This window comes from Pongo pygmaeus, chromosome 3 (genome assembly GCF_028885625.2).
Source record: "Pongo pygmaeus isolate AG05252 chromosome 3, NHGRI_mPonPyg2-v2.0_pri, whole genome shotgun sequence".
Taxonomy (NCBI): Eukaryota; Metazoa; Chordata; class Mammalia; order Primates; family Hominidae; genus Pongo; species Pongo pygmaeus.
The window spans coordinates 34,267,669-34,280,061 of NC_072376.2; the positions used below are offsets into that span (position 1 = coordinate 34,267,669).

General features: G+C 33.0%; 1 non-coding gene across 1 annotated transcript; it reads right to left on the minus strand.

Annotated features, from left to right (window-relative positions):
* Nucleotides 1-481: 481 nt before the first annotated feature.
* Nucleotides 482-585, minus strand: LOC129035982 (small nucleolar RNA U13). The gene has a single exon (XR_008502455.1). It is a non-coding gene; the product is annotated as a small nucleolar RNA U13 (small nucleolar RNA).
* Nucleotides 586-12,393: the final 11,808 nt, after the last annotated feature.

Sequence of the window (12,393 nt, forward strand, 5' to 3'; positions counted from 1 at the left end):
AGAATGCTCAGCGGTTGCCCAAATAGATCAAACTCTGAGGTCATATTTACCTTCATGAATTCACCATTATCATGAGTTTGGTCCTGATGGCTTAGGATCTTGATCTCTTCAGTATCGCAGAGTGGATTGAAAATAAAGAAGCTAATTCATATTGACAAAAGGCATAATGCATCAACGTAAAACCCAGAATATCAACATATTAACTTAAAATCAATTTATTTTAAAAGTGAATAAAGAGCTGAATTGTCTATGAAACTGTCAGACACATTTTTCCCCTGAATAAGTGGCATGCTAAAACACAATTACCAAAATGCTTCTTATTAAGTAAACTATTAGCAAAGGGAGTAATAGATATTGTTAAAGGGGTGGCCTCTGTGATACTTATATGTCATGATTTAGATAGTTCAGTTTTGTATCAGTGTCACATTGGGGAAGTATATTTCAATGAAAAATGAACATCAAAAACTTTTTTTTCTACCCAGGTCAGACTGGTAATGTGCCGACATCGTAGCAAGGTTCGAGAGTAGCACATCTCACACATGTGCATGAACACCCAATCATCACTCTCATGAACTACAAAAAGATCAATCAAAAACATTTTTAAAAATTAAAATGGTTTCTTGCTTTCAGATTGTTATGCTAGGGGAAAATATAGCTTATAGCAATATTTCTGAAAACCTTTAAAAATGCTCTGCACATGCCTTCAGGCTTTTAGAGTCTAAAAAATTAGAAGATCAAGAGGTTTATGTCCTCCCCAGGGCAAAGAGTTCTGGGGTACAGAGTTCCCTGAGAAATAGTTTTAGTTCCGCTACCACTGCATTTTATTATTAATGTGATGGTATTGATGTTGCCACTACTGCTGCTGCTGACAATGATGATGATGAAAACGATGCTGATGATGTTGATAATAATGCTGAAAACCATCCACCTTGACTCTTGTTATCTCTTTATCTGCCTCCTTTCCTATTTTTTTATGTATGTGTGTTGTTTCCACTTATATATTTTCTTCCTATTCTTAAAATATATTTGTGTTGTTATCTCTCTACCTACTTTCCCTGTAATCATATATGTGAATACACACACAAACACACACACAAACATACAACACACCTATGACTGAAGAGACAAGATTTTTTTTCCATTTTCAGAAAACTCAGGGCCTGAAGGTTTAAAATATTGCCATATTTCCACTGTTGAACAGAAGCACTTCCAGAATTCAAATCTTGACTATCTTCCTGTAAATGCATGATTCTTAACTACTATAATATCATGCCTCTTCAAAGTCCAAGAATAGCTTTATTTCATTAATATTTATCTATTGTTTTTACCAACTCAACTTTCTGACCTTGCAGTGCATTAACTTGAATAGATTAGGTTATCCAAACCCTCACTCTGGTATCACGATTTTTGAACTCTGAGTATTTCTGAGTGTGAGTAGGCAAGCATCCTACTGATTTAGCATCAACACTTCATTATTGATATCCCTACTCTGAATTTATATTTTACCTATATGTTGTTGTCTTCTCTGTACCAGTTTTTTCAGACAAGTCGAGGACGCTTGTTCCAAAACCATATTTAAAGTGGCCATGTCCCAGCTACTTATGTCTGGATCTTCCTCAAAACTCGTACTTATATGCCTTTATCAGTAAGGATTGTCAGGAGAGAGAAACCGCAGAGTACATGGGATGATTTGGACAGAATCTATATGATTATAATCATATGATATGTATATGTCTCTGTCTATGAGTATATACGTATACACACATATCTGTGTGTATATAATATGTCATATATTATATATATACAAAATGAACTATAATGGGGAATAAAAGTAACATGGTAATGAGGGAAAGGGAGTAATAAGTAAACAGAACTTTTCAAAATAAAAATATAGAAGGTATAAGGAGCAGCCATGCTTCTAGGAGTAATGTAGGGTACTTATGAAAGAGCTTCTCTCCCTACCCTTGAGGGCTGAGTTTCAGACCTTCTTGGAGAGAGAATCATTGCTGCTTACTGGATGGTGGAGGATTTGATAAGGTTCCATGTCCGGGAACTTTTTGTCTTGTTAAAAATTTGCTGCCCAGAACTTCCTAGAAATCTGCTTAGAGTGATGGGGAATCAAACGACTTGTATTTTATTATTATTATTTGTTTACTTCTTTATTATCACCCATATAACTTGACACAAATTAATCTTGAGTTCTATTCCTAGCTATGAGTAACTTGTGTCATATATCATCACTCGTTGACAACTATACACATTTAACAAATTATAAAAACAACGGTTGAATTAAAAAGAACTGATTGGAAGCATTAGAAAGCACTGAAGTACCAGAACTTGAGGAAAAAGACTGTAAACACATGTATCAAATTTGCGTTCAAAGCAGTCTTTCCCCCTGAGACTATTTGCTGATTTTATCTTCAGATTGTACAGGCTGAGGAGTGAGTGTAGCCTGGAGTTTGTGTTGTTTTCAATGAGCTGGGGAAACAGACATTAGAGTTCATGGATAGCACAGCATCCAGGAATGAAGAGGCCGGAATGGCAGAGAAATGGAATCCTGGAAGTTGAACTAGGCCTTTTGTATATGGCTCCCCTAGGAGAAATTTATCAGTTCCTAAATTGTACCTTTCCAGAGCAAAAGGTTAAAACAACAAAGCAAAAATCTGCTCAACAGATGAAAACTGCACTGAAGTTTTGGCAGTCTCAGAGTGCTAGGATGGAAATCAATGTAAGTGAAAGCCTAAGAAGGAACTAAGACCCCCCAAGCCACCCAAGTTTATAGTTGATAGTCCTAAAGGAGTATGCCCTAAAAGAAAGGACAAATAAGAAATAGAAGAACCTTCTCAAAACTTAGAGTAAAGCTTCAAGTATTTGTAGTCTCTGTTGGAGTACGGTGTTTTGTGTATATGCTATCTGTGTGTAGGAACCAAAGTCTTCTCTGAAGGACAATAATATGATCCAGAGACCATACAACTTTTCACATAAAGTATTCAAAATTTTACCAAGCACAGCAGCAAAGAGGACTAAATGAAGAAGAATTTTAAAAGACACAGAAATACTCAAATATAAATCAGATATAAATAACTATGATTAAATTATAAGAAAATAGTCTCTGTTAAGCCTCTACAACCTGAAATATATATATATATATACTATAATACTAAAAAATAGAAGTTCTAGAACTGTAAAATTAGCAAGTCACTTGAATTACATTAATAATTCACTACAATGCAAGGGAAAATGATGGCCTTTCCAAGAACTATATTGGAATAATATACCATATGGAAAAAAATATTACTTCTGATTCACATCATGTACAAAATCAATTCTAGATGGATCATAAACTGAAACAAAAATATAAAAGGTGAAACAATAAATTTTCTGCAGTTTTGCATAGAGATGACATTTGGATAGGTTAATATTTCCTCAACAGAACATAATTATTTGCCATGAGGAAAAGGACTTACAAATTAGACTTTATTTAAATTTTAAAAAATCTGTTCATCAAAAGACAATTTCCAAAGAATAAGTGGAAATCCAAAGACTAGGACAAGATATTTGCAGTACAAATAACCAAAAGAAGACAAATAAAGAATAACTATAAATCAATAATGAAAATATAGACTATCAAAGATCAAAAGGAATAAATGAATTGCACAGTCACTTTTTAAATGTTATCTAAAATGAACCTTCGGAAAATATGCTCAACATATTTACTCAACACAAATAAAGTCACAATGAAATATTGTTACAACAATATTTGAATGGCTAAAATTAAATAAAATGAAATACCAAGTGTTAGTAGGAATATACAGTAACAGAAACTCTCATATGCTTCTGGTGAAAGCATACATTTTTCCAACCACTTTGAAATTCTTTAGTAGTATCCACTAACATATGTATACTTATGACTCATCAATTGAATTCCTAGATATACACCCAGAAAAAATCTTTATATATGTCACCAAAGATAAGAATATTTAAAGAAGCAATATTCATGACACTTAAAGTATAAATGATCAAAATTACCATAACACTAAAATGACAAAATAGGATGGATACATAAATTCTAATTATTCTTACAACTGAATAGTATACAGCAATAAGAAATAACAATCTGTGACTACATACAGCACAGATAAATCTCATAGATCTTGATTCGTTAAAAAATTTACAAATAGAATATTGCGCACTGATGACATTCAAAAACAAGCAGAGTCTATTATGGTGGTAGATGCCAGAATACTGATTACATTTCTGAGAGGCCTAGTGACTGAGTAGAGGCATAGGGGAAGATTCTGGAGGTGTAATATTTTACATCTTGATATAGTTGATACTTCCACAATATTCTTTTTAAAAGTACAAGTAGCATTTGATGCTATTTATTCATTTTAATATACAGATGTTATATTTCAATTGAAAAAGATAAGTATAAAATCCCTTTATGCATATATGTGTATATATATGTATAAAATTCCTTTACATATGCATATACATATATACATATATATAGAGAGAGACAGGATCTTGTTCTGTCACCCAGGCTGGAGTGCACTGGCACAATCACTGTTCACTGCCGACTTGACTTCCCTGGCTCAAGCAATCCTCCCAGCTCAGTCTCTCCATAGCTGAAATTATAAGTGTTCATTACCACACCCAGATTACGTTTTTTGTATTTTTTGTAGAGATGGGTTTTTGCCTTATCTCATTTCTTAAGATTGATATTAAACATTAGAATGAGTATACAGATTTCTGTGTTTTGCAATGCATTTGAAAGTTAAACTCTTTGAGTATTTGGAAGTATATTTATGGTAGAATGCAAATCACTGTATTCCCAAGGTGACTTATTTTTTCTTAGCATATTTACGATGTTATCTTATTTCGTTTATCAAATTTTATGTGTCTGAAACAAAATCATGTCTATGGAAAAATTTTAAGAATACCAATATGGATGTTTAATTCCCCTATGAAAATCCATCATTGAAAGTTAAATTAAAATAAAACAGAAATGAATAATGTATAGAAATTTTTCTTAGTGCTTTCACATTCAGTATTTTATGTTGATAGGAAATTTTTTTAATAATTAAGATTTTTCTATTAATCTCTGATTAAAAATTTATATGCTATGCTAAAGTAATGATGGAATTTGAAAATCACTGATTTCAAAGGACAAGGTACAGCTGAACTTTGAGAGGAATTGGAAGATAATGTGTCACATTGAAAACAAAATAAAATTTATTTATTTATTTTGAGACGAAGTCTCACTCTGTTGGCCAGGCTGGAGTGGTGCAATCAGAGCTCACTGTAACCTTCTCCTCTCCAGGTCAAGTAATCCTCCCACCTCAGCCTCCAGTGTAGCTGGGACTACAGGCATGCATCAACATGCCTGGCTAATTTGTCTATGTGTATATATATATTTGTATTTTTTGTAGAGACACGTTTTCACCAGGTGGCCCAGGCTAATCTCTAACTCCTGGGCTCAAGTGGTCTGCTTGCACCGGTCTCCCAACGCGTTGGGATTACAGGCATGAGCCACCGTGCCCAGTGACAATATATTAACATTTTCTATTTTCTCCTCTTGACCTTGTCTTAAAAAGTAAATAAAGAGCTAATAGTCTGTATTGATAGTTATGTACAGACCCATATGCTTTATTATCTGGGTTTGGACTTTATTTATTTCTTTTTTGTTGTTATTTAGCAAATGGTAAATACAAGGTGTACACAATGTACCTGCCCCTTAGATTGATAGAAAAGTTTGAGACGGCTCCTCTCTTAGTTAGAAGATCACATTATTTACTTAATAGTTGCTTGACAGGTACAATTGGCAGGGACAGGCTTTCTCAAAAATTGTTTGGAGTATAATCTAACATACAGTAGTAGAGTCAGTTGAGGTTTCAAATTGATGTGTTATAATATGTAAGCACATTTTTCGCTGCTGTTATCATTTATTATCAATCAACTAAATTTGTAAAATGTTAATTTTTTATCAAAATGTAAAGATCAAGCATTCAAAAAGAAATGAAAATAATTTGGGTTGTTCTGTTGTTGTTGACTGGTGGTTTAGTATTTTATAATTATACTTTAAACTGTTTGCTTCTTTTTATGAAGAATAAAATCACATTCAATCTTCTAGTTACCTCCAGGTTGGGCCCATGCTTTTCAGGGATTGCTAATGTTTGCAACAAATGCTGGCTCTTTTATTTATTTATTTATTTTTGAGATAGAGTTTTGCTCTTCTCGCCCAGCCTGGAGTGCAGTGGTGTGATCTTGGCCCACTGCAACCTCTGCCCGCTGGGTTCAAGCGATTCTCCTGCCTCAGCCTCCCGAGTAGCTGGGATTACAGGCACCTGCCACCTCACCCGGCTAATTTTTGTAGTTTTTAGTAGAGACGGGCTTTCACCATCTTGGCCAGCCTCATCTTGAACTCCTGACCTCAGGTGATCCACCCGCCTCGGCCTCCCAACATCTTGGGATTACAGGCGTGAGTCACCACACCTGGCCAGCTAATTCTTACTGAGTGCTTACTGTATGCTGGGGATTTTGCATGTATTAACTTCTATGTGGTGCTCTTCATGGTCCAGTCATTCTTTGTATTACAGAAAATCAAGCTATCAGCTGTACCATTATCCTTTCAATTGCCTGAAATTGTTCACAAGAAGCCTGTCAGCTTGCCAAAGTTCACAGCACCACTTGTTAGTACTAGTATCAGACATAGGTGTATGTGTAACTTACAGCTTATTCTTTGTTAAACTGTAGGAGTGCTAATAGTGTTTATTTCACACTGAACAATTTTCCTTGCTTTGTTGTGATGAATACAAATGGGAAGATAAACACATATTAAAAGAGCAATGTTCTTAAATAGGAGACTAAATCTTACCTTATTCAATTGGAAAATTTTCTAACCAAGGGAATGCTAAACTTAAGGATTTCAAATTGAAGATTTTGTTTTTGCTTAAACTCTAGCCAAATAACAGGCATATTATATAATCACAATAATTAAAATTCTAGTGGAAGTCTTGTATAATATTTTATGTTTTCCATTATTTTTATTTGTTGTTCTAAAATCAACATATTGAAGCTTAGTCATTCTAAAATTTAATTAATGAAAACAATTGTTGCAATGGTGTTTTCCTTTTTCTGATTAGAGATAAACATGCCATAGGTTTCTAACACTAGTTTCCCAATTGCCTTATAATTGTAATTCAAGATGTCGATTTTAAAACATATATATTACATGGATTTCTTAGCAACTAAAATAAATGACTGCAATGTCATTATGAATTATTTGCTAGTTCTAGTTTGAAGGCATTTGAAAATGTCAATTATTAGCTCATCAATAATTACTTTTGCTTACTTTCTTTATCCTTTAGATATCTCTCAATATGTCTACTGTGTAAAAATTAAAATCAATGTAAAACCATTGCTATTAAAATGACTATCCTCCTCAAATTAATCTGATAATTCAATGAAATTTTAAAACCTTCAAATGGTATATCTGATAGAATTTGGCGAGCTGATTACACACATTGAAGAATGTCATCATAGAAATATATAAAAATATGCAAAAATATCAAATACATAGGAAATACTTTTATATTGTGCAACATAGCAAACTTTAAAGCTATAAAAATTCATAAATTATGCTACTGAGGCAGGTAAAAGAATATAATTATGAGTAGAATAAAGAGAGTGATTTCATATTTTATATGTTTATGTGTCAGTTTTCCTTTCTTATATCAGGAGAATGTATTTGCATGTTGTTTGTACAATTTGAAATTTAAAAGAAATAGAGCTATTTGCTAACATTTCTGAGAGCCTGCTGTATGGCAGGAATTATTCCTGGTGTTTGCAAAGGTCTTGACTCATTGAATTCTCACAACAATCTTATTGCCTCTATGCTTCAGAAGGGAAAATCAATGCTAGAAAAATGAACTGCCCAAAGTTGCACAGCATGGAAGTGTCAGAGCTGAGACTTGAATCAGGTTGGCTGGCTACGTTTGCTACACTGTTAACCATTACACAGCACTGTTTCTCTACATAGAGTTTACGTGGGCTGAGAAGGCATAATACACAGCATATATTATGAACATAATTAAACCAAGTTACAGAAAAAGATTTATGAATATGTTAAGGTTTCCAAAAATAGGGTACACACACCCGCACACACACTACATATGTGGAGACAATTCCCAAAGAATCTAGAATAATTTAAAATAATCTAATATATAATAAACTGCTAATAGAAACCCAGGCTGATGTGACTAGGTTCTCTCCTCATGTTACTACAAAGCAGGCTATGTTGCCATCTTGAGGTATCAGCTAGGCTGAGTTCTCATCTGGAGGGCTGGGGGAAGAATCTCATTGGAAACTTGTTCAGATTGTTGGGGGAGTTCATTTCTTTATAGTTGTGGGATAAAGGACTTCATTTTCTTGTTGACAGCTGCAGCCCTCGGCTCCTAGATGCCACTTGCCCTCATTTGCATGTGTTCCATTCTGCCAGCAATGGAGAATTTCTCATGGTTCAAATCTCACTCATGACTTGAGTATATCTTACTTCACTTTCTCTGTTTGCTAAATCTATATTTAGAGGGCTCATGTGACTGCAACTGGATCAGCCCAGTATTCTCCCTGTGTTAAGGTCAGCTGATATGGGATCTTAATTTATCTTTGAAATCCATTCCCAGCAGGAAAGTTAGCACACAGAGGTTACCACAGCTTCAGCTGATCTTAGAGGGAACATCAACACTAGTCATTCCACCAACAATAGCATCAGTGACTGCTTTCCTAACATAAATCACTTTTTTTGCCCAAACTTCTCATTTGCTTTTGAGTGATTAACTACCATTAGGGCAAAATTTGGCAGCTCCCTTATAAGTTAGCATATATCACCTAACTAAATCAGACAGTGGAGACTCGATCTTGGCATTCAAAGCATAGTATGGCCTCCCTAGCTATATTACCAGAAGATATTCATTTCTCATACATGTACAAATTACATATCCCAGTTGGTTAACTTGGACCTACGGCTATTTGCTGCCTCCAAGTATTAATCAAGCAATGTCATCTTCCTTGAATGCACTTTCTCCCACATGGGAATATTTATTTGCTACAGTCCAGTTGTAAGTGCCATCTCTCTTCAGTGACGTCATCTTTTTTGCCTTCATTTGATAGTAATAATTTTATCATTGCTTTGTTTTGCCTTTTGTTATAACACTGATATTTCATAGATTAGGTTTTGTTTGTTTCTCTTTCTCCCACGTGGATCTCACTTTTTCATGGCACTTGGATGTTTCTCTAATAACTCCCAGAAAAGTATTTGGTAGAATGTAATAGAGGTATAATAAATGAATGTTTAATGAATACCTAAATGATTTAATTGAATTCTGAAATATAATAAAGTTCTTGCTTTATAGGTGGAAAGATTAGATTTAAAATAAAATAAAGTTAAGGTTATTTTAATAAATCATTATTTCACTCATATTATTATTAAAGAATAGTTTAATATGTATCGGACATGTTATTAAATAATAGTTAAATGTGTTTCAGACATACTATTATGGGATAATATAACATGCATCAGGCGTAACATCCCTAAATTATTTTAAGAAAACCAATTCTTACCAAGTGAAACTTACTACTTTCAATACCTTCTAGTTTAATCTACTTTTAGTCATTTATTGTTAATAGCAGAATCTCATATAAAATTAACAAATTTAAATGGGTTTCATCTTACATTAGAGTTGCCATACTTAGCAAATAAAAATACAGGACGACCAGTTAAATTTGAAATTTAGATACACAGTGAATAATGTTTTACTATAGGTTTCTCCGTTATGCATACTTATAGGTAAAAACTTCATTGTTTATTTTAAATTCCAATTTAGCTAATGTTCTGTATTTTATCTGGCAATCCAATACTTAGAGCACACTTTTATCTTGAGATTTTAAGAAATCTGCCCTTTTTTTGTTTTTGTTTACTTTTTTAAGATTTGCAAAAACAAAAGTTTAAGTATTTAGGGTAATAATGTATTTTTAATAGTTATGGCATTCTGCATATAATTAAGCCAGTTGCTTTTTAAATTGTAAATATTCCCAGAGGCAACAATATAGAAGTTCATATAGTTTTGCAGTCATTTTTAAATAGTGATGATACATATTTATGTGCATGGAATCTGCCGAAAGTTGAAAGATACTATGAGGTATTCTGAAACTTTAAAAACAAATAGTACATACTGCTAAGCACACGTTATCTAGCAAACACTAAAATTCACTTGTGTACTATGCTGTTCGAGCAATAGTATCATATACATCTAGCATTTCCCAAACAGATTGAAGACACTATAGCTCCGCGCTTGCCTTTCCTGTGAATGGAAATGGAGACTGAGGAGGGCAAGTTCACATCAGCCAGCTGAACTCAGGAAATGCAGAACTTAATCGTGGTGTGGCAGATATTAGCATTCTGACATTCAGACATAACCTTTCAGGGCTTAAAGTGATCCATTTTTCAAAAACATAAAATAGGAACTTCAAATGGATTATTTTAAGGCTTGCATGAGAATATATAGGTGAAAATCTCATTAAAATGCACCTTATTATGAATGTTATGTTAATGCACTAGTGGTTCATTTGCTATTTAGTTGAAATATAACCTCTAATAATTGATTTTCAAATGTTTGTCATGCAAATTAGTACTGGGTATTTAATTTTAACTGTTGTCAAGTAATATTTTGGAAGAATACAGTATTTATTACTAATTCAGATGTAAACATCCTATAGAAATTGTTACTCTGCTACTGACCAAGAGTTTATTAATAGAAATACACTAGCTTAAGGTAAATGAATAAGCAGAAAATTTGTATTGTATCATAACCAATTGCATATCCACTGTGTATACTGGTTTTTAAATCAATAGACTCTTTTTTTAGTGATGTAATATTTACAGACAAATTGAACAGAAAATACAAAGAGTTCCAATATACTCCGGATCCCTGCTCATTTAAACTCCTTTTATAATAACACCTTCCATTAGTGTGATGTATTAGTTATAATTGATGAACCAATATTAATACATTATTATTAATGAAAGTCTGCAGTTTATATTAGGGTTTACTTTTTGTGTTGTACTGTTGTATGAGTTTTGTCAATTGTAGTGTCATATATCCACCATTACTGGATAATGCAGAATAGTTTTGCTGCCCAAAACAACTTTTGGGCTCTTCCTATTCTCTTTTCTCTCCCTGCCCTTTATTTTTACATCTCTATAGTTTGCCCTTTTCCAGAATGTAATATTGTTGGAATCATGCAGTTTACAGCCGTTTCAAACTGGTGTCTTTCACTGAGCAATATGCATTGAATGCTCCTTCATGTATTTTCATGGTTTGATAGCTCATTCCTTTTATTGCTGAAAACATTGCATTGTACCAATATTCCACAGTTTATCTATTCACCCATTCAAGGACATCTTGATTGATTCCAAGTTGTGTCACATATGAATAAAACTACTATAGACACTTATGTGCAGGTTCTTGTGTTTGAAGGTGAGTGGTACATTCAAATCTTTTGTCCACTTATTAATTGCATTGTCTGTTTTCTTTTTGTTGTTTTTAAAGGTCTTTTGTATTTTTTTGATAAACATCCTCTATCAAATATGTACTTGTAAATATTTTCTCTCACTTTGTAGCTTGTCATTTTATTCTCTGATCAGTGTCTTGCAGGGCATACATTTTTATTCTAATTTAATGTGTCAATTATGTTGGGTCTTTGCATTTCCATATAAACTTTAGAATTAGTTTTTCAAAATTCACCAAGTAACTTGTGTTTGCATTGAATCTATGGATCAAATGGTGAAGAACTGAGATGTTAACACTACTGAATTTTTCTATTCCTGAATATTTGGTATCTTTCTATTATTTAGAAAAGATTTCTTTGATTTATTTCATTAGAGCTTTACCGTTTTCATCATAAAGAACTTGAACATATTTTGTTAGATTTAAATTTAAGTTGTTTATTTTTCATGCTAATATAAATGGTGTTCTGTTTTAATAATATTTCAATTGTTCATTGATGATATATAGTAAATCAACTGATTTTCATATGTCAAAATTGTATTCTGCAACTTTGCTATAACTGCATATTAGTACTAGGAGGTTTTTTTCTAATTGTTTCGGACTTTATAAATAGACAATCATGTCATCTGTCAGCAGTTTTATTTCTTGCTTCCCAATCTTTACCTTTTATTTTCATGACTTGTCTTGTTGCATTAGCTAGAAATGATGAGTGGGCATCCTTGCCTCATTTCCTATCTTAAAGGGAAAACATCCAGTTTCTCACCATTAGGTATGATGTTACTATAGGTTTCTTGTGGATATTCTTCATCAAGTTGAGTAAGTTTCT